Source organism: Ovis aries, chromosome 9, assembly GCF_016772045.2.
Source record: "Ovis aries strain OAR_USU_Benz2616 breed Rambouillet chromosome 9, ARS-UI_Ramb_v3.0, whole genome shotgun sequence".
NCBI lineage: Eukaryota > Metazoa > Chordata > Mammalia > Artiodactyla > Bovidae > Ovis > Ovis aries.
The window spans coordinates 55,949,383-55,970,708 of record NC_056062.1 but is presented as its reverse complement, the minus strand read 5'-3'; positions in this window follow the sequence as shown (position 1 = coordinate 55,970,708).

The following is a 21,326-nucleotide window of genomic DNA, read 5'->3' as shown; positions in this document are numbered from 1 at the left end:
CCTTACAGCTGAGGACAAGGTTCTATTCATTTATATACACAGGGCTTGGTGTGCAGGAATCACTCTTTAAATATTGAATGCAGACACGAATCAGTAAGAACAAGGAGTAGGAGAAGGACGATCCTGAGGATGATTAATGCAAGTGGGAAATAACCGAAGAGAATGGGCACAGGTCCGTGTGTAGGAGAAAGAGCAAAAGCGGGAGAATGCACGTGACAGTTTTCTCAGATTGCATAAACGCCATGCTAGATCCTCAACGAACGTTCGCTGAATGAATCAGTGAACTGTAGCGCTCGTTACCAGAGAAATAGTGAGCTGAATCGCTTGCAGTGAAGTTCTACAGATTGTGCAAAGTTTCATTCCACGTTTATCATGTGCCAGGCACCGGGCCAGTTGAATTAATCATGTTCTACCCTGGGTTTCAGTTTGGTGGTGTTCTGCTCATTCTGTAGTGCCTTTGTTGAATATGCCATTTAAAGACTGAGATCATTGATTTGCTTAAGGCAAGCCACTCCAATATTCTTGCCTGGGAAACCCCATGGACAGAGGAGCCTAGCAGGCTGCAGTCCATGGGGTCGCAAGAGTCGGACATGACTGAGGGACTAAGCACTACCAACCCACGTTTTGTAAGGTTTCAACTGTGAGGTGAATGAGGAGAAACCCCTGAAATCTGGGCTTAACTTCTAGAAGTTGACCCTTACTTTAAAGTTTTGAAGCTTTGCTCTGTATATGCCACCATGAAAATTGTGGTTTGGCTTATTCATAGTGCAGGATATTACCTTACACTTATAGACAGAACAAAATTCATTTTGTAGAAGTTTTTTTTCAGTGTTTTTCCCTTTGCAGAAACTAACTGAAATTCATGGGTCTTCTAATAAATATATTACTTGAGAGTGAATTTATTGCATGGCAAGACGTTTCTAGAATTTATTGCAGTTTCTGGAAGATTTGAAAATTTAAGAGTCAAGTGCAACAATTTACAAGAGTTCTAGATTTTGTAAAATTTTAAAGAATCATCTGTTCTTACTGAGGTTTCCTGTATTCTCAAACTTAGTGAATTCTTTAATGATATGTAAGGGGTCCTTTAAGTGTGGAAGGAGTCTGATAAGAGGCTTGGAAAGAAGCTTGATTTGAACTCCAGAGAATTTCTCTTTTTAAATAATACTTTTTTTGGATAGCGTTTTCTGAAAAGTTCCAAATGGTTATTACTTTTGAAATGGGCTCTATTGGTAAAAATTCAATCAGAAACCATTTTAATTATGTCAAACAGAAAGAGATTTAAGTGGATTTGATGTTTTCCAGAACTTCGGAAGTGCTGAAGGAGTGAAAGTCAGAGGCACTTTAGCTGTATGGAACAGAAAATTAGGAAACAGTTGTCATCACCCAGGAGCTGAAAGATGGTAGGAAAGGCCAGTGTCCACGGCCGCAGTTGTTCTGAAGTAAGGCATTGTCAGAGAAATGTGACTGCTGTAGAAGTCACAGGTGTGACTGCTACAAACATGTGATCACTACACATTTGCTTAAGCTCACATGTGCGTGCTTACTAAGTCATTCAGTCATGTCCAACTCTTTGTGACCCCATGGACTGTAGCCTGCCAGTCTCCTTTGTCCATGGAATTCCCCAGGCAAGAATACTGGAGTGGGTTGCCATTTCCTTCTCCAGGGGAACTTCTTGACCCAGGGATTGAACCCACGTGTCTTAAGTCTCCTTATTGGCAGGCAAGTTCTTTATCACTGAGCTGCCAGGGAAGCCCACACATCCACTGCCAATTCCAGGGGGAAAAGTATGACTTCTACTTCACTTCCACCTTCCAAATCTAATACAAGGACTTACTGGAAGAATCTATAGAATACCAGGAACTCTGCAGGCAAAGAAGATACGAAGTGTAGTTCACGGGCTTGCAGTTCTGGGGAAAGCACAGGGGGTGAGAAGGACACTAAATGATGTTAGACAATACCAAACATATTCATCAGCAATAATCTAGAAGAGCTAAATCTCACAGGCTCCTTATATTGACAGAGTATATCCTTGAGTGGTTTTCTCAAAAATTGGGCAGTACCTTTTCTGTCTTATATGAATGAAAATATCTTTAGTTTGCCTTTGCATTTGGTTGATCATTTGATAGATATAGAACCCTACATTATTTCTTCAAGACTTTATAGATATTTCTCTTCTACCTTTCAGCATTCAGAGTTGCCAACAGGGAGTCAGAGGCAATCTGATTTTCATTCCTTTGTAGGTAAGTTATTTTTAACTCTGTTGGCAATTTAAAAGAGTGGATGTTTACAAATTTTAGCATCTATGTGAGTGGTCTTTTTGCATTTACTGTTCAGCACTTAGTTCTTTCCGTCTTTTGACTCATGTTGCTTTGTGCTCAGTTGTTCAGTTGCATCCAACTCTTTTGCAACCCCATGGACTGTAGCCCACCAGGCTCCTCTGCCCATGGAATTTTCCAGGCAAGAATATTGGAGTGGGTTGCCATTTTCTCCCTGAGGGGAATCTTCCTGGCCTAGGGGTAGAACCTATGTCTCTTACATCTCTTGCATTGGCAGGCAGATTCTTTACCACCAGTACCATGTGGGAAGCCCTGTAGTGCTAGGGAACTTTCTTCTATTATTTTTTTTTTTTCTTATTTCCTATACAAACTGCTCATCACTCACCCAAGTAATCCAGAAGAGCTCTGAGATGAATTTTGGGGTCTTCAATCCATTTTCCAAAAATGGTTTGGAACAGACTGGTTCCAAATAAGAAAAGGAGTACGTCAAGGCTGTATATTGTCACCCTGCTTATTTATCTTATATGAAGAGTACATCATGAAAAATGCTGGGCTGGCAGAAGCACAAGCTGGAATCAAGATTGCCGGGAGAAATATCAATAACCACAGGTATGCAGATGACACCACCCTTATGGCAGAAAGTGAAGAGGAACTAAAAAGCCTCTTGATGAAAGTGAAAGAGGAGAGTGAAAAAGTTGGCTTAAAGCTCAACATTCAGAAAACGAAGATCATGGCATCTGGTCTCATCACTTCATGGGAAATTAATGGGGAAACAGTGGAAACAGTGTCAGACTTTATTTTTTTGGGCTCCAAAATCACGGCAGATGGTGATTGCAGCCATGAAATTAAAAGACGCTTACTCCTTGGAAGGAAAGTTATGACCAACCTAGATAGCATATTCAAAAGCAGAGACATTACTTTGCCAACAAAGATCTGTCTAGTCAAGGCTATGGTTTTTCCAGTGGTCATGTATGGATGTGAGAGTTGGACTGTAAAGAAAGCTGAGCGCCGAAGAATTGATGCTTTTGAACTGTGGTGTTGGAGAAGACTCTTGAGAGTCTCTTGGACTGCAAGGAGAACCAACCAGTCCATTCTAAATGAGATTGGTCCTGAGTGTTCTTTGGAAGGAATGATGCTAAGGCTGAAACTCCGATACTCTGGCCACCTCATGCTCAGAGTTGACTCATTGGAAAAGACTCTGATGCTGGGAGGGATTGAGGACAAGAGGAGAAGGGGACGACCCAGGATGAGATGGTTGGGTGGCATCACTGACCCAATGGATGTGAGTTTGAGGGAACTCCGGGAGTTGGTGATGGACAGGGAGGCCTGGCGTGCTGCGATTCATGGGGTTGCAAAAAGTCGGACACAACTGAGTGACTGAACTGAACTGAACTGAACTGAATCCATTTTCCTTCTGTCTTTTCTTTTGTTGTCAAATTAAAAAAAAATGCCAAGACTGATGCCAATGATCTTACCTTCAATATTTTCTTCTAGTAGTTTTATGTTCAAGTCTTTAATCTATTTTGAGCTGATTTTTGGTGTAAGTTAGGGGTCCGTTTTCACCTTTTGAATGTGGTTGCCCAGTTTCCCCGGTATCTATTGTTGAAAAGACTGTGCTTTCCTCATTTTATGTTATTGACTCCTTTGTCAAAATTAGCTGACCATATGCACATGGGCTTGTTTCTGGACTCTTTTTCTGTTCCTCTGATTTGCTTTTATGCCAGTAGCATATTGTTTTGATTATTATAGCTTTGTGATATAACTTGAAATCAGGAATTTTGATTCCTACAGCTTTGTTACTTTTTCCATGATTACTTTGGCTATTCAAGGTCTTTTGTGGTTCCATACAAATTTTAGGGCTATTTGTTCTGTTTCTGGGGAAATGTCATTGGAATATTGTCATTAGAATATTGAAAATGTCATTGGAACTGTATTGAATTGGTAGATTGCTTTAGATAGTAAGATGAGTGTGTTTCTTCCTCTTTAATTTTTTTGAGGGGGAAGAGCTCGAGTAGAATTCTTATTAATTCTGCTTTAGATGTTTGGTAGAGTTTGCCAGTGAGGCCATCCGTTTCCAGGCTTTTCTTTGTTGGAAGGTTTTGATTACTGAGTCTGTCCTTACTTGGTATTGATCTGCTCAGATCTTTTTCTTCATGATTCAGACTTGGTAGGTGGTATGTTTCTCAAAATTTATCCATTTTTTCTAGGTTGTCCAATTTGTTAGGATATAAATTATTCATAGTAGTCTCTTATGATCTGTCATGCTTATTGGGTATCAGTTGTAATGGTTTCTCTTTTGTTTATAATTTTATTTAGTTGAGTCCTCCCCCCTTTTTTCTTGGTAAGTCTAGGTAGTTTTGTCAATTTTGTAAATTTCTTAGAACTACGTTTGCTTCATTTGATAAGTTTTGGTATGCTGTATTTCCACTTTCACCCATATAAAATTTTTTTTTGCCTGTATGTCCTTAGGGCTTACGCTCATTGCTTTCATTTGAATACACAGATGACTTGCTGCCTAAAGCTTACTAAAGCCTGGAAAGGGGAAAGCAATCAGCTGGTCTAGATGAAAGAGAAAGTGAAAGTGTTAGTCACTCAGTCATATCCAACTCTTTGCAACTGTAGCCTGCCAGGCTCCTCTGTCTATGGAATTATCCAGGCAAGAATACTGAGTGGGTAGTCATTCATTCTCCACAGGATCTTCCCAACCCAGATATTGAGCCTGGGTCTTCTAGCATTGCAGGCAGATTCTTTACCATCTGAGCCACCTGGGAAGCTCCTCCATACACTCTGAACTAAACATCCTGATGCCTGGTTGCCTGGCACCTGTTACCTCTTGACTCTGGACTTAGCACTCCCCTCAGCTGCACCTATCTTTAAGATACATGCCTTCCTCTAGCTGGATTTCTGTACAGATCTGAGTCCAACTAGCCACTGTTTTTCAAAGGTTACTCAAAATTTCTGATCCATTTATAACACTTCTATTTTCCATATTGCAATGGAATTATTTTATCTTAATTATCTTTTATGTCATTTCACAAATTTTGGGCAAAAACAATGAGAAATGAGTGCATCCAAACCTCCATCTTTCTCTAACTGGAGACTTCTTAATTATGCTTTCTTAAAAAAAAATATTCCTTAAACCATTTACACAGTTGCTCAAATTAGAGGAAGCCACCCTTTGCTTTCAGAATTTTAATTAAGAAATAATTTTTGAAATATGTCTATTCAAAATTATTGCCCTCGACTTATAACACAACAATCTGTTCCTATACATTATGTGCAGATCTGCTCAATGTCTGAAAAATCAGTTTGTTAATCCTTTGAGATTACTTTTGCTTCTGAGTTTGTTTTTTTTTTTTTTACCCTCCAGGGAGGGTAAAATGTCATTAGTCAGGCTTCTGCACTGAACTGTGAAAGGAAGAAATGAATCAAATCATTCCCTTTGTTTCATTCATTTTCTTTCATTTTTTTCTCACTCCACAAATGTTCTTTGGGCTTCTGCTATAAACCAGGCACTCTATTAAATGTTGGGAGAGTGTCATGGTATTTTCCAGAAACTAAAGAAAGTAAGGTTGTCACATAGATTATAGGGTTGTAATGATAAGAGATGAAAGCAGTGAGACCAAAGGTTTGTAAATTATATTAGGGCACTTAGAATAACTTAAAGGCAATGCTGCTGCTGCTGCTGCTAAGTTGCTTCAGTCATGTCTGACTCTGTGCGACTGCATAGATGGCAGCCCATCAGGCTCCACCGTCCCTGGGATTCTCCAGGCAAGAACACTGGAGTGGGTTTCCATTTCCTTCTCCAATGCATGAAAGTGAAAAGTGAAAAGGCAATGAGAAGCCACCAAAATATTTTAAGTGGAGAAGTGACCCAATCAGATATCAATTTTATGAATTTCCACCTTGGCTATCATACATAGAACAGATTAGAGGTGGGTAAGATTTTTTCTTTGCAAAGACTGTCCTATTCTTACACTTTCTTCTTGCTCTTCTCTTGCATTTGCTCTGAGACCATTTTACAAAGGTTTTCCTAGGTGGCTCCGTAATAAAGAATATACCTGGCAGTGCAGGAGATGTAGGTTTGATCCCTGGGTAGGGAAGATCCCCTGGAAGAGGAAATGGCAACCTATTCTAGAAAACCCTACGGACAGAGGAGCCTGGTGAGCTACAATCCATAAGGTCGTAAAGAGTTGGACATGACTGAGAGACTGAGCACCCGCACACAGAATTTTACAAAACTGAAACCCTAGAAAGAAGAATAAAAGCTAGTTTAACAGGAAGGTTGTATGTGATTTTGTAATAGGCTTTCTATAATGGGCATTCTACAATTGCTCATGTTGTCAATGCAGGAGACAGTTTCTCCCCCTGGGTTGGGAAGATTCCCTGAGGAAGGAAATGGCAACTTGCTCCACTAGTCTTGCCTGGATGATCTCATGGACAGAGGAGCCTGGCAGGCTACAGTCCATGGACATGACATAGACTAAACATCAACAACAATAATACATTTTCCACTCCTTTTGTGATAATACATAACTAGGCTTGATTTATAGCTCTGGACTAGAAATTATTATTTTTTTCTTCTGTAACCATGATCTTCATATTGAATGCAGCAACATTAAAAGCTTCCCAGAGAGGTTTTATTTAAAGGTTAAACTCTAGGGGAAATCTTTGAGGAGTTTTGTTGTTCCTCATTATTTTTAATAGTGTATAATTTAGTAAGTAACTGTTCTCCTCCCAGTATATAATAAAAAACATATGTAGGCGAAATATTGTGGTGACATGAGTGCTTATTAATGAATAAACAAATAAGTTACAGACAGAAAATTGTTGACAACTGCTTAAATTTATAAGTGGTTCTTATTGTTGTGTTAAATGTGTATTCCTTCAGCAGAATATCTATTTTGGTAACATGTTTGGGCTTTGTGGCCACAATAATTGTGAGTGGAAACATATTTATTTATACCCTATTCTATACAATGGACTGGTTCAAAATTGGGAAAGGAGTACATTAAGGCTGCATATTGTCATTCTGCGTATGTAACTTACATGCAGAGTACATCATGAGAAATTCTGGGCTGGATGAACACAAGCTGGAATCAAAATTGCCAGGAGAAATATCAATCACCTCAGATATGCAGATGACATCACCCTTGTGGCAGAAATAGAAGAGAAACTAAAGAGCTTTTTGATGAAGGTGAAAGAGGAGAGTGAAAAAGCTGGTTTGAAACTCAACATTCAAAAAACTAAGATCATGGCATCTGGTTTTATCACTTCATGGGAAATAAATGGGAAACAGTGGAAACAGTGGCTGACTTTATTTTTCTGGGCTCCAAAATCACTGCAGATGGTGATTGCAGCCATGAAATTAAAAGATGCTTACTCCTTGGAAGAAAAGTTATGACCAACCTAGATGACATATTAAAAAGCAGAGACATTACTTTGCCAACAAAGATCTGTCTAGTCAAGGCTATGGTTTTTCCAGTGGTCATGTATGGATGTGAGATTTGGACTGTGAAGAAAGCTGAGTGCTGTAGAATTGATGCTTTTGAACTGTGGTGTTGGAGAAGACTCTTGAGAGTCCCTTGGACTGCAAGGAGATCCAACCAGTCCATCCTAAAGGAGATCAGTCCTGGGTGTTCATTGGAAGGACTGATGTTGAAGCTGAAACTCCAATACATTGGTCACCTGATGCAAAGAGCTGACTCATTAGAAAAAACCCTGATGCTGGGAAAGATTGGGGGCAGGAGGAGAAGGGGACGACAGAGGATGAGATGGTTGGATGGCATCACTGACTCAATGGAGATGGGTTTGAGTGAACTCCGGGAGTTGATAATGGACAGGGAGGCCTGGCATGCTGCGGTTCATGGGGTCACAAAGAATCGGACACAGCTGAGTGACTGAACTGAACTGAACTGAACTGATACCTTTATGAGGTTGGTACTATTTTCATTCTCCAAATTTATCTGAATAAACAGAGGGAGAGGAGTTAAGCTCCTTGCTGTAGGTTGTAGGTTTTGAGACTGGTACAGAACACCGAAGGAGTAAGAGTGAGAGTAGATCGGCCCAGGGACTGATCCCTGAGGGGCTCCAACACCTAGAGGTTGGGTAGAAGCAGAGGATTCTGCAAAGGAGAGGGAGAAGCAGCAACACTGAGATGAAAGGAAAGCCAAAATAACTTAGGGTTCAGTTCAGTTCAGTTCAGTCACTCAGTCGTGTCTGACTCTTTGCGACCCCATGAATCCCAGCACACCAGGCCTCCCTGTCCATCACCATCTTGGAGTTCACTCAGACTCACGTCCATCGAGTCCATGATGCCATCCAACCATCTCATCCTGGGTCGTCCTCTTCTCCTCCTGCCCCCAATCCCTCCCAGCATCAGAGTCTTCTCCAATGAGTCAACTCTTCGCATGAGGTGGCCAAAGTACTGGAGTTTCAGCTTTAGCATCATTCCCTCCAAAGAAATCCCAGAGCTGATCTCCTTCAGAATGGACTGGTTGGGTCTCTTTGCAGTCCAAGGGACTTTCAAGAGTCTTCTCCAACACCACAGTTCAAAAGCATCAATTCTTCGGCACTCAGCTTTCTTCATAGTCCAAATCTCACATCCATACATGACCACTGGAAAAACCATAGCCTTGACTAGACGGACCTTAGTTGGCAAAGTAATGTCTCTGCTTTTGAATATGGTATCTAGGTTGGTCATAACTTTTCTTCCAAGGAGTAAGCGTCTTTTAATTTCATGGCTGCAGTCACCATCTGCAGTGATTTTGGAGCCCCCAAAATAAAGTCTGACACTGTTTCCACTGTTTCCCCATCTATTTCCCATGAAGTGATGGGACCGGATGCCATGATCTTCATTTTCTGAATGTTGAGCTTTAAGCCAACATTTTCACTCTCCTCTTTCACTTTCATCAAGAGGCTTTTAGTTCCTCTTCACTTTCTGCCATAAGGGTGGTGTCATCTGCATATCTGAGGTGATTGATATTTCTCCCGGCAATCTTGATTCCAGCTTGTGTTTCTTCCAGCCCAGCATTTCTCATGATGTACTTTGCGTATAAGTTAAATAAGCAGGGTGACAATATACAGCCTTGACGTACTCCTTTTCCTATTTGGAACCAGTCTGTTGTTCCATGTCCAGTTCTAACTGTTGCTTTCTGACCTGCATACAGATTTCTCAAGAGGCAGATCAGGTGGTCTGGTATTCCTATCTGTCTCAGAATTTTCCAGTTTCTTGTGATCCACACAGTCAAAGGCTTTGGCATAGTCAATAAAGCAGAAATAGATGTTTTTCTGGAATTCTCTTCTTGCTTTTTCCAACTTAGGGTAGTGAATGCCAAGTGAAGAAAGATGTCATGGAGGAGAGAGTCATCAGTTATGTCAAGTAATAGGTCAGATAAGATGAGGGTTGAGTATTTACCATTTTGCAGCTGGCACCTGGAAACCACTGATAACCTGACTAGCACAGTGTAGATGTCGTAGAGTGGCGGCAAAAGCCTTATTGGAGAGGGTTCATGAGAAGAGGAGACACAGCGTAGTGAGGGCACTCTTAGGAATTTGCTGCAAGAAGGAAATGTCAATAGCTAGTGGGAAAAATCAATAACAACTGTTTTATAGTGGGAGAAATAATAGGCCGTTTGAATGTTGAAACTGTAGAAAGAAAAACATGATGAACTGGAAGGGAGAGGAGAGAATACCTGAAGCGATCTCTTGGAGCTGGTGAGAGGAGGTGGGATCTAGGGCACAGATGGAAGGGCTGCCTTTGAACAGCACACCTGTAGGAACAGACAGGATGGCCGAGTGGAAGTGTGGAAGGTGGGCTAAGTGTTAGTGGGAGTGTGTGGAAATGATCATACAGTTATTTCATCTGCTCAATGAAGGAGACTCATAAGCTAAGTGTGAGGACAGGTAAGAGGAGGTATTTGAATTTTCAGGTGGTTTGAGAGAGTATAAGAATAATAAACTACTGTGCTTAAAACGGATAGCTAGTAGGAACTTGGTGCATAGCACAGGTTGCTCATCTTGGTGCTCTGTGTTGACCTAGATGGGTGGGATGGTGGGGGGATGGGTAGGAGGGAGGTCCAAGAGGGAGGGGATATATATGTGTATATATATATATATATATATATATATATGTGTGTGTGTGTGTGTGTGTGCATGCGAAGTAGTTTCAAGTCATGTCTGACTCTTCGTGACCCTATCAACTGCAGCCTGGCAGGCTCCTCTGTCCATGGAATTCTCCAAGCAAGAATAGTAGCGTGGGTTGCCATGTCCTTTTCCAGGGAATCTCCCCAACCCAGGGGTTGAACCTGACTTTCCTGTGTCTCCTGTATTGGCAGGCAGATTCTTTACCACTAAGGCCACCTGGAAAGCCCAGATATACGTACAGTTGACTCAGTTTGTTATAAGGCAGGAACTAACACAACATTGTAAAGCAATTATATTCCAATTTAAAAAAAAGAATAAAGCAGGAGAAATAAAATGTGATTTCTGGGGAAAATTAAGGGCTCACTTGGGGTTCGTGTTCATGAAGTTAAAGAAAGACCAATGAGAATAGCTGTATGGTATCTACAGGTGTGTTCATCTGCGTTGGTCCAAGCATGGACTAGATAGAATTAATTTAGCTGGCACGTGAGTCTGGCCAACTGAGAACAACATATTCAGGGAGGGAGTTGTAGGGAGGGATAAGGTAGAGATTGCAATAATTGTCCATGGAAGATAAGCTGGTAAGGAGGGAAGGGATGACTGAGGAAAGTAAGGAACATGGAAAGGTTCTATCAAGGAGCTGGAGTCTCAGTGTGAGTGAAAGATAGGAGTTCAGGTGCCAAAGGAAAGACAGGAGGTTGTGATCAAAGAGTGGGATGGTAGAATGGAGATAACGGGGGATTATGATTATTGATAATAACTGATAATATGATTATTGATGAGGTCTAGGAAATAACCAGTAGACTGAGTGATTGAAGAGCAAGATCAATAGAGGAGGGGAGGTCAAGGAGCTCAGCAGAATGTGGGAACTTCATTTGGAAGGATATTGCCAGTAACGCAGAAGTAGAGTTGAAGAGGGCAAAAGTGATCCAGGAAATGAGGGAAACGCCACCAGGGGGTTAGTGGTGAACCCTAGCAATGAAGATAAAAGGTTGGATAGTCTGGTGACATGAGATGCAAGGGGGCTTCCCAGGTGGTGTTAGTGGTAAGGAACCCGCCTGCCAGTGCAGGAGACATAAGAGACCTGGGTTTGATCCCTGGGTAGAGGGCATGGAAACCTTCTCCAGTATTCTTGCCTGGAGAATCCCTTGGACAAAGGAGTCTGGCAGGCTACAGTCCGTGGGGTCGCATACGACTGAAGTGACTTAGCACGCATGCACACGAGAAGCAAGTGCGGGTGTTTTAGGGAGGAGTTAGAATGACCCGAAAGTGGGAAATAAGAGTGCAGTCCTTGAGAAGCCTACAGGGGAAGCAGAATCCTCAGGGGAGAGAGGGAAAGACATTGTTTCCACTGGGACTTTCCACTGGGAAAGACATTGTTTACATGGGGAATTTGAGGCTTAAAAGAGACAATGCTTATACAGTATTCAGCACAGAAATGCCAGGGATTTTTTTTCTTTTTCTTTTTGTTACCAAACCCTGAGAACTGTGCCGGTGCTGGACTTTCCCATTTTGGAAGAGAGTTCAGTTCAGTTAGACTCCATTTCCTCAGGAACAAATGGTAGCTTCAGGCTTCAGAGCCCTGGAGGAGCTGCTCACTGAAGTGGCATGACTAGCAAACAGAATCAAGAGCCCGCGTGGTGTGATCTGTTGGGACCAGTGTTGGTTTCACTGGTGCCAGTTGCTCAAAGTGTTACCATTAAACTCCTATCAAGGAGTTGCCTCTGAGTGATTTTATTCTGTTTTTCCTTTATGTGCATGCTAAGTCCCTTCAGCTGAGTCCGACTCTTTGCGACCCTATGGACTGTAGCCCACCAGGCTCCTCTGTCTATGGGGATTCTCCAGGCAAGAATATTGGAGTGGGTTGCCATGCCCTCCTCCAGGGGATCTTCCAGACCCAGGGATCAAACCCAAGTCTCTTCTGTCTCCTGCACTGGCAGGCGGGTTCTTTACCACTAGCGCCACCTGGTGTTAAAAAGTTTTCCCTTTTCTGCAGAGGTTTATTTTTCTGATCATCTAAAATGGTCTTTTGTATACCTAAAGCTTAATTTCATGCTCAGATAATTTGAAACCAAAAAGAAACTGTCAGACCATAGAGGAAGGAAAGAAGATGGGAACGCATATTAAGTGCTGACGTAGGCCAAGCATTGTGGTAAGGATTTTCCTCGTTTGAATTCTTTCATTCATTTGTTCATTTTTTCATTAACTCACCAAAATGTGTGTGTGTGTGTGTGTGTGTGTGTGTGTGTGTGTGTATCGAATCCTTGCTAAATACTAGGTATTCAGCAATAAAATAGAGATTTTCCTCCTTGGAGGAGCTTAAGGTTAAATGAGAGAAGCAGCTAAGCAAACAGAAATTATAATATAATGGGACATATGTTAATAATTAATAATTTAAAAATATTTAGTAAGCACTAGGTACTCTGTAACCCACTCCAGTGTTCTTGCCTGGAGAATCCCAGGGACAGGGGAGCCTGGTGGGCTGCCGTCTATGGGGTTGCACAGAGTCGGACACGACTGAAGCGACTTAGCAGCAGCAGCAGCAGCAGCAGCAGCAGCAGCAGCAGCAGCAGCAGCGGGTACTCTGTAAAGATCCTTTACATTAGTTCATTTAATCTTGTCTGCAGTCTTCTCACACACCATATTAATGATCTCATAATAAAGCTGTGTTACAAACCATTTCAAACCTCGGTGGCTCATGACCACAAATATTTACTTCTCTTGCATTCTTTTTTCTGCTTTAGACTATTGGTCAGCTGGACTTGGCTCCAGGCTTCTGGATTCAGGTCTGCTCATGTGTCTCCATGTTCTTTCTCCCTTTTATAGCAGTTCCTCCAGGACATATTAAAGCCCTCACTCACGGCAAATCCATTAGTAAACCCCTGGTCAAGGTCTGATGCATGGTCAAGCCCAGCACCAGTGGGTGGGGGATGTCCTCTGCCTCCTCAATTGAGAGTTCCTGCAGGCACAAGGTGAGAGTGAAGAGCTGAGAACAGTGATTCAGTCAAGCGTAGGTGCTGACTATTGTGTCATCTCCAGCTTACCAGTGAGGACATTTAAAGAAGGTAAGCAACTTGCCCAGGGTGAGAGAGCTGGGAACCTTGATCCCTGGATCCCATGCCCTTGACCACTACACTATTTTGCACAGGCTACTTAGGAAGGACATAGGGGAGGTGGCTTACCAGCCTATAGGGGTATAAAGGGTTTAAGCAGGATGTGTAGGAAAGGAAGGGCCTGGAGCTGGTCCTGAGTAAGATTTGGCCAGACTGGGAGTTTCTATCTGGTTTAGCAGCAAGGAGGGCATAGGTAGTGGTAAAAGCAGTTTCACTGGAGAGGTGAGAACCAAAGGCAGGTGGGTGAGTTAAATGGTACATGGGAGGTGTGGAAAGAGAAACAGGCTCTGGAAGCTTGACTAAGGTGGGTAGGAAAAAAAATAAAACAACAGGATGGGAATAAGATAGAAGATTAGCATTGGGATTTTTTCTTCAGAGACCTGAAAGTTAGTAGAGAGGTCATGTTGCATTAAGGTTTGATCTCTAGAATATCCATCACATCCTTGCCCTTCTGTACAAGATGTCCTGCTGGATGGTGGGAGGTGAGGAGAGAAAAGAGTTGAATGTGACTCAAAAAAAGAGGGAGAGGGAATGATTTCAATGATTGTGTGTGCTTTTGCATATAACGTGTAGTCTCCCTCAGTGTCTGTCTTGTAGCCTACAGAACTGAATCGATACATTTATTTAATTGGCATTAAATACAATAAATATGAGGTAACATATGTATCACAAGCAGGTTTGAAAAGACTTTCTTGATGTCCCCATTGCTTGAAATGGAATCCTACACAATATTCCAAGCTCATGGTAGGTTAGTAAAACTTACTCCATTCTTTCACATACAAAAGGGTCTGCGAAAGCCTCAGTCATGGAACTATGTGGGTTCAGTTCAGTTCACTTCCGTCGCTCAGTCGTGTTCGACTCCTTGTGACCCCATGGACTGCAGCATGCCAAGCCTCCCTGTCCATCACCAACTCCTGGAGTTTACTCAAACTCATGTCCATTGCATCGGTGATGCCATCCAATCATCTCATCTCCTGTTGTCCCCTTCTCCTCTTGCCTTCAATCTTGTCCAACATCAGGGTCTTTTCAAATGAGTCAGTTCTTCACAATCAAGTGGCAAAGTATTGAAGTTTCACCTTCAGCATCAATCCTTCCAGTGAATATTCGGGACTGATTTCCTTTAGGATTGACTGGTTGAATCTCCTTGCAGTCCAAGGGACTCTCAAGAGTCTTCTCCAGCACCACAGTTCAAAAGCATCAGTTCTTTGGTGCTCAGCCTTCTTTATAGTCCAAGTCTCACATCCACACATGACTACTGGAAAAATCACAGCTTTGACTAAATGGACCTTTGTTGGCAAAGCAATGTCTCTGCTTTTTAATAAACTAGGTTGGTCAAGTTTGGTCTAGGTTGGTCATAACTTTCCTTCTAAGGAGCAAGCGTCTTTTGATTTCATGGCTGCAGTCACCATCTGCAATGATTTTGGAGCCCCCCAAAAATAAAGTCTGACACTGTTTCCACTGTTTCCCCTTCTATTTGCCATGAAATGATGGGACCAGATGCCATGATCTTAGTTTTCTGAATATTGAGTTTTAAGCCAACTTTTTCACTCTCCTCTTTCACTTTCATCAAGAGGCTTTTTAGTTCCTCTTCACTTTCTGCCATAAGGGTAGTGTCATCTACATATCTGAGGTTATTGATATTTCTCCTGGCAATCTTGATTCCAGCTTGTGCTTCTTACAGCCCAGCGTCCCTCAGGATGTACTTTGCATATAAGTTAAATAAGCGGAGTGACAACATACAGCCTTGACGTACTCCTTTCCCGATTTGGCAAAGTACAACAACAGCAAAGTCTGTTGTTCCATGCGGATTAGGAAAGTGTAACTTTTAGAGGTAGCTGGTATAAGCATGCATGTGAAGCTTTTTGCATGCCAGAATTCATACAAGGATTTTTTTTTATTGGCGTATAATTGCTTTACAATGTTGTGTATCATCCAAAGTTTTGAACTTTCACTTTGTTATCGTTTAAAACAATGCAGGTGACTACAGCTCAAAATAAACCAATGAAGAAATTCAATTTGCCTTTCAGTATTTGAGATAAATAGTTCACTTGGTTAGGTCAGGTTTGCTTTCCAATATCACAGCTTTAATTGGTTTTTTGACATTTAGGATTCAAATGAATTGAAAATACGTGAGCGACTTGAAAGTGGTTGAAACATTCAATTCTGGACCAGGGATGATGTGGCTGGCTAGGAGATGCATTATGTGATTGTGAAAAGAATTTCAATTCATTAATATTTATTAGTGAATAACAAGGAATCTCAAAGTTAAAGGGTCATAAAATAAAAAGAGCTCATCCCGTTCCTGATATGCGTCTGTCACAGATGGGAGCTGTGCTCTGCTTTATCTTCTTCCAGGTCACCATAGGAGGGGAAAACCAGGCATGGTGAATCGGGAATTGACTTTTAAGGTTTCTGCCTGGAAAAGGCACCAGTTACTCCAGCACATATTACACTGAGCAGAGCACGTCACACAACCACACCTCACTAGAAGTGTCAGGGAAGTGGAATCAATCCCAGAAGGAAAGAAGCCAAACATATTCAGTGAACAGCACTAATGATGAGCAAATGGAAGGTATCTTAGTTGTCATTAGCACTATTCTGATTCTGACTGTGGTCTGGACTGCAGGTGGCCATGGCCTCTGCTCACCCCTCCTGATTCTCTTTCCATCTCTCTGCACTCGGCTCAGCTCCAGAGGCTGACGTCTATGCAATGCATCTCCTGGGCTCCCTTGCCCTCTGGTTTCTCATTGTATTTGACAACTGCAACTCTTTGGCTATAGTTTGAAGAGTCAGGGAAGAAAGATGCCAGGTTATCTATTCTATGGATCCTTCCTTGCTGGGCTGCATTTGTTAGAGGCTGAATTCTTCTCTTCAAGGTCAAAGGCCCTAATCAGACAGGCTTCTTCTATAGCTACAACTGTCTCTAGGGTCTGTAGTCCTCAGATGGAAATGGCTTCTTTCTGGTGGTACACCCAAGGTCCTTCACCACCCTTTGCTGATTTCTTTTAATCTGTCCACATCCTCATAGAAAGAGAATCTTCACTAAATATATGTCATTTACCCTTTATAGTATGCTATCTGTTTCTTGCCAGGGGGGTATGATCAGTAAAATTGTAAAGACTCTTGGATCTACAGTTTTGGTGGGCAACAGGCTGGCTAAGAGCTGCTCAGATTCCATAGAGGGTGTGTCCTCCAATGCCCCAAGGAGAATGAAGGAACAGGAAGATCTGCTTAGGTCACAGAGCAGAGTCATGGACTGGGAAGCTCCTCTCTGGGAGCAAGATAGAAGCAAGGAGTGATCCCTATTCTCAAGGACAGAGGAGCCTCTCAACAGCACACCAGAATTTCTATCATCAGTGAATGCCATGTGTTCCCTATTGCTTCCCCTTTGAACAAGCTTGTTTGTTGTTGATTATCTGTCCCCATTTCACCATCGTGTATTGACTGTATTAGGGAAGGTCAGCTGTCTTTTTAATTTATTAATCTCTGGTCGAGAGGACACATGTCCACATCTGTTGGAGAGGGTACTGTGCATCACAATGGACACTGAGCCTGATGTCAAGGCCAAATGCGATTTAGGGATTTTACATCTTAGGGACAGAGTGAATGTGTTTACATCAGGGGAGAAGAGTGAACCTGCTACTTGGTGACCAGTAGGGTGATAGTCATTGGCGCTGGCTTTCCTTCTGAGTTTATGATGGAACGACACTTTTCTGCTCATTTCCTGCATTAAATGTGGTTGTATCACTTTCTTGGTAGAGCAAGTGGTAAAGAGTCTACCTGCCAATGCAGGAGACACAAGAGATGAGGGTTCGATCCCTGGGTTGGGAAGATCCTTGGAGAAGGAAATGGCAGTCCATTTCAGTATTTCTTGCCAGGAAAATTCCATGAACAGAGGAGCCTGGTGGGCTACAGTCCATGGGGTCACAGAGTCAGACACGACTGAGCACACGCATGCCACGCCATCACTTACTTTGATCAATAGCTTGTCCTACTTCTAGGTGGAAGCTTTAAGAGAACCAGTGTGTGAGTTGACATGTTTAGGTAACATTCCACATATGGGTCATCCCACAGGTCTTTGGCCCCAGAGTGAGGAATACAGCAGAGAAGCGTCCACCATGACCCACGTTGAACTTGTCTAGCTGGAGTAGGAAATAAATCTTTGTGGTTTTATTTCACTGAGATTTGAAGGATTTGTTTTTTTCTTTTTTTAATCACAGCTCAATCTAGCCTTTGCAGATTGATGTTGTAGGGAAGATGATTCTAGACAGAGTATAGTCAATGCATGGAGGCCCGAAATTGCATGTCATTGGTATGCCAGGATGAATAATTTGGTGTCTTAGGAGAGTAATGTTCTTGAGAAAAGAAAGGAATGGTGAGAACACTTTAATGGCTCTCACAGAAGTGCAGATTTTATCCTGCTGATAAAGGGGAGGAGGTAGTGGATTATGGGAGAGATTTGGTCAGATTGGAGAGGAGGCTATAGATTGTAGCAAAAGAGACTTATTAGTTGGTTGCTTTAAGAGTCTAATAGTATCCAGGTTAGGGCAGTGGTCATGGAAGGTGGAGAGCAAGGAAAGAGGGGCAACTTGGAGGTCAGTCGGTGCTACTCAGTGATCATTTGGAGGTGTGTGGTGGGGACAGTGAGAAATCGAAGATGATCTGAGATAATTTGGGGGAGCTTGGGGATGTTAGTTTTGCTTTAGGGTCCATGTTTGCCTTAGTAATTTTCAGCAAATCACCTGGTTAGAAATCAAGGACGATTGTTAGGTCTTATCCTGAGAATGATCCTTTAATTGCTTAAGCCAAGGGTGTCACGTCTCCCCCTTCTCATTCTCTCCTTCAGTGGGAGGAGCAATGGCAGGGGTGGGGTATGGTGATCAGTACACGTTTACCTTTGCCTTCCTCCTCTGAAATGTTGTAAAGTCTGATGCCTGATCCAGGGAGGAGAATCACATTTATCAGTCCTCTACTGTTTCACATGTTATTGAGACTAGAAGAGATGCAAGGAGGGTGAACCTTCAAATCAATGGGATTATGTGAATTTCTTTAAAGGACATTTCAAAGTCATATGCACAATTTAAATGTAGTCCTAAGGAAATCAAGACTCCATGAAAAAAAAAAAATCTGTTTAAGTGTAACCAGGCAAATAAACTGCATATTTCACAAAATGGCACCATCTCTACAAAGAGCGCCTAGTTCATCTCTTAAAGGGACAGGAGCATCTTCAGGTGTTTCAGTGCATGTTAATCGCTCAGTCATGTCCACTCTTAGTGACTTCATGGACTGTAGCCTACCAGGCTCTTCTGTCCATGGGGATTCTCCAGGCAAGATGGAGTGGGTTGCCATGCCCTCCTTCAGGGGATCTTCCCAACCCAGGGATTGAACTTGGGTCTCTTTCATTACAGGCATATCGTTTACTGTCTGAGCCACCAGGGAACCCTACTGAAACCATACTGCCCGGGGCCAGCGTGAGGAACTCCGCCCATGGCAAAGGTCATGAGGAAGGAGGCTTGGCATACGCAAAGACGTGATCAAGCCTCAGGAAACCCCCTGTTCCCGAGCATCTAACCCCAAAACCAGAGTCTGTTTTATGCTCTCTCCTACATCTCTGACTTTACGGGGGGCTCTCCCCCATAACCATTTCTCTTGGAGAAGGAGTAAACACACAGCTCCAAGGCAATAAAAATTCCTGGGCGTGACAAGAGTATTTCAGCTTACGGACTCCTCTGAAGGTTATCTAGCCCGCCTGTATAGGTTTGTCCGGCCACATGTGATTGTTTACAGCCTCCCAACCTGAGAGGCATGAGATGTTTTAGACTTATTAAAGGCGAATTCTTTTGGGGAGTTAGAAATTATTAGTATAATGGGTTGGTTAGGAGTTATATTGGTGAAGGGTTTTTCATTTGTTGTGTCAATAATTGTTGCTAATTCCCTGCTCTGGGTGGGACAAGGTCGTCTCAGGTCAAACCTCTCTGCTGACAGACTAGCTTGTGTGACAGGATTATCCATACTCCTGCCACATGATTGTTTACTACCTCTTAACCATAAACAGCACAGAGAGTTTTGGAGTATTTTGAGAGTCTTAATTAGCATAGGGCTTTTCCTTCTTGTTGAGTCAATGATTGCCGCCAGGCCTCCATATCCTTAGGCACCTGGGAATATATTAATGTATTTGGAATATAGCAAAGGAAATATAGTAGTTTTTGATGTTAGCGATACTAGACTTTTTGAGTTAATGGATTTTCTCTTTTGTAATAGATCACTGTACTTTGTTATATATCACTGTGTCCTTGCTATGTAAAAATGTAACTTTATCATATCTTAAGACTAAATAGATCTTAAGGGGAGCATTGGTGAAAGGATTTTCATTTGTTGGGCTGATGTTTGCTGCTAAATCTCCATGTTCCCTACCCTTATAATGAATATAACTAACATATAGGAGAAATAAGTATTAACCTTTAAGCATATAGGAGAAATAAGTATTGACCTCTAAGACTAATCATGTTAACCTTGGGTTAAATAAATTCCTTTCTTGATTGTAACTCACTACACCCTCACCCTATAGGAATGTAACTTTATTTGGAGGGTGGTGCCTGGTTTAAGAAAAAATACCTTTGGAAGAAATAAGTTTTTTGGTTATCAGAAAGAAAGGATCATAAAATGTCAGCAGGTCTCACTCATGGCCAGAAGATGATGTACCTTTTTTATACATTTATGTGAAGCACCTGATTTTGATAAAGGTCAGGACTGCTGACTCCCGCGTGACTCTGTATTCATCCCTATGTGTAACAAAAGGTATATAAGCAAACTCAAAAATAAAGAAATCAGATCAGTTTCCCTCATGTCGTTTCTTTCTTGCTCCCGTTTTTCTGGCTGAATTCCCATCTGGAGCATGGATGCTATTCCACGTAATCCAAGTTATTCAGCCTCTTTTTCTCCACTAATCTTCCTACTACACTATCCATTTCTAATCTCTCTATACCTGTGATTAAATATGTATTTTTCCAAAGACGCCGACTCCGTCCCCACCTTCGAATCACCCTGGATCCACCGGGGCTGGACCCCGGCACCATACGTTGTATGAGAGACACAAGACCATTGGTTCCCTGACCTCACTTGTCTCTTAACCCTACTCCAGCCCCTGCTAAGCTAAGTTGCCTCAGTCGTGTCTGACTCTGTGCAACCCCAGAGACAGCAGTCCACCAGGCTCCGCCCTCCCTGGGATTCTCCAGGCAAGAACACTGGAGTGGGTTGCCATTTCCTTCTCCAATGCATGAAAGTGAAAAGTAAAAGTGAAGTCGCTCAGTCGTGTCCGACTCCTAGCAACCCCATGGACTGCAGCCTACCAGGCTCCTCTGTCCATGGGATTTTCCAGGCAAGAGTATTGGAGTGGGGCGCCATTGCCTTCTCTACTCCAGCCCCTAGGTGCTTTCTTTCTAGTTTTATTATTTTGCAAGTGTAGTTGTTCATTTTTTCTTCTTCTTGGATTCCTTTGTGTTCCACTCCCACTTTTTTGAGTGGGATCGAATGTTTCATTTCATGGAACCCTATTCCCCAATGGAACATGCCCTGACCGAAATAGATGCTTTTGATGTGGCTGCCACCAAGAATCTCCAATACCTAGGTCCATTTCATTGTGTGTCTTGGGCTTCTCAGGTTGGGTGTGCATACAGGTAGCACTAGTGTCACCTGGGACCGTGAGAGAGTGTACATCCTCAGGCTTCTACACAGATTCCAGGAATCAGAAGCTCACCTGTATTTTTTTTTTTTTTTAACAAACCCTCCAGATAGG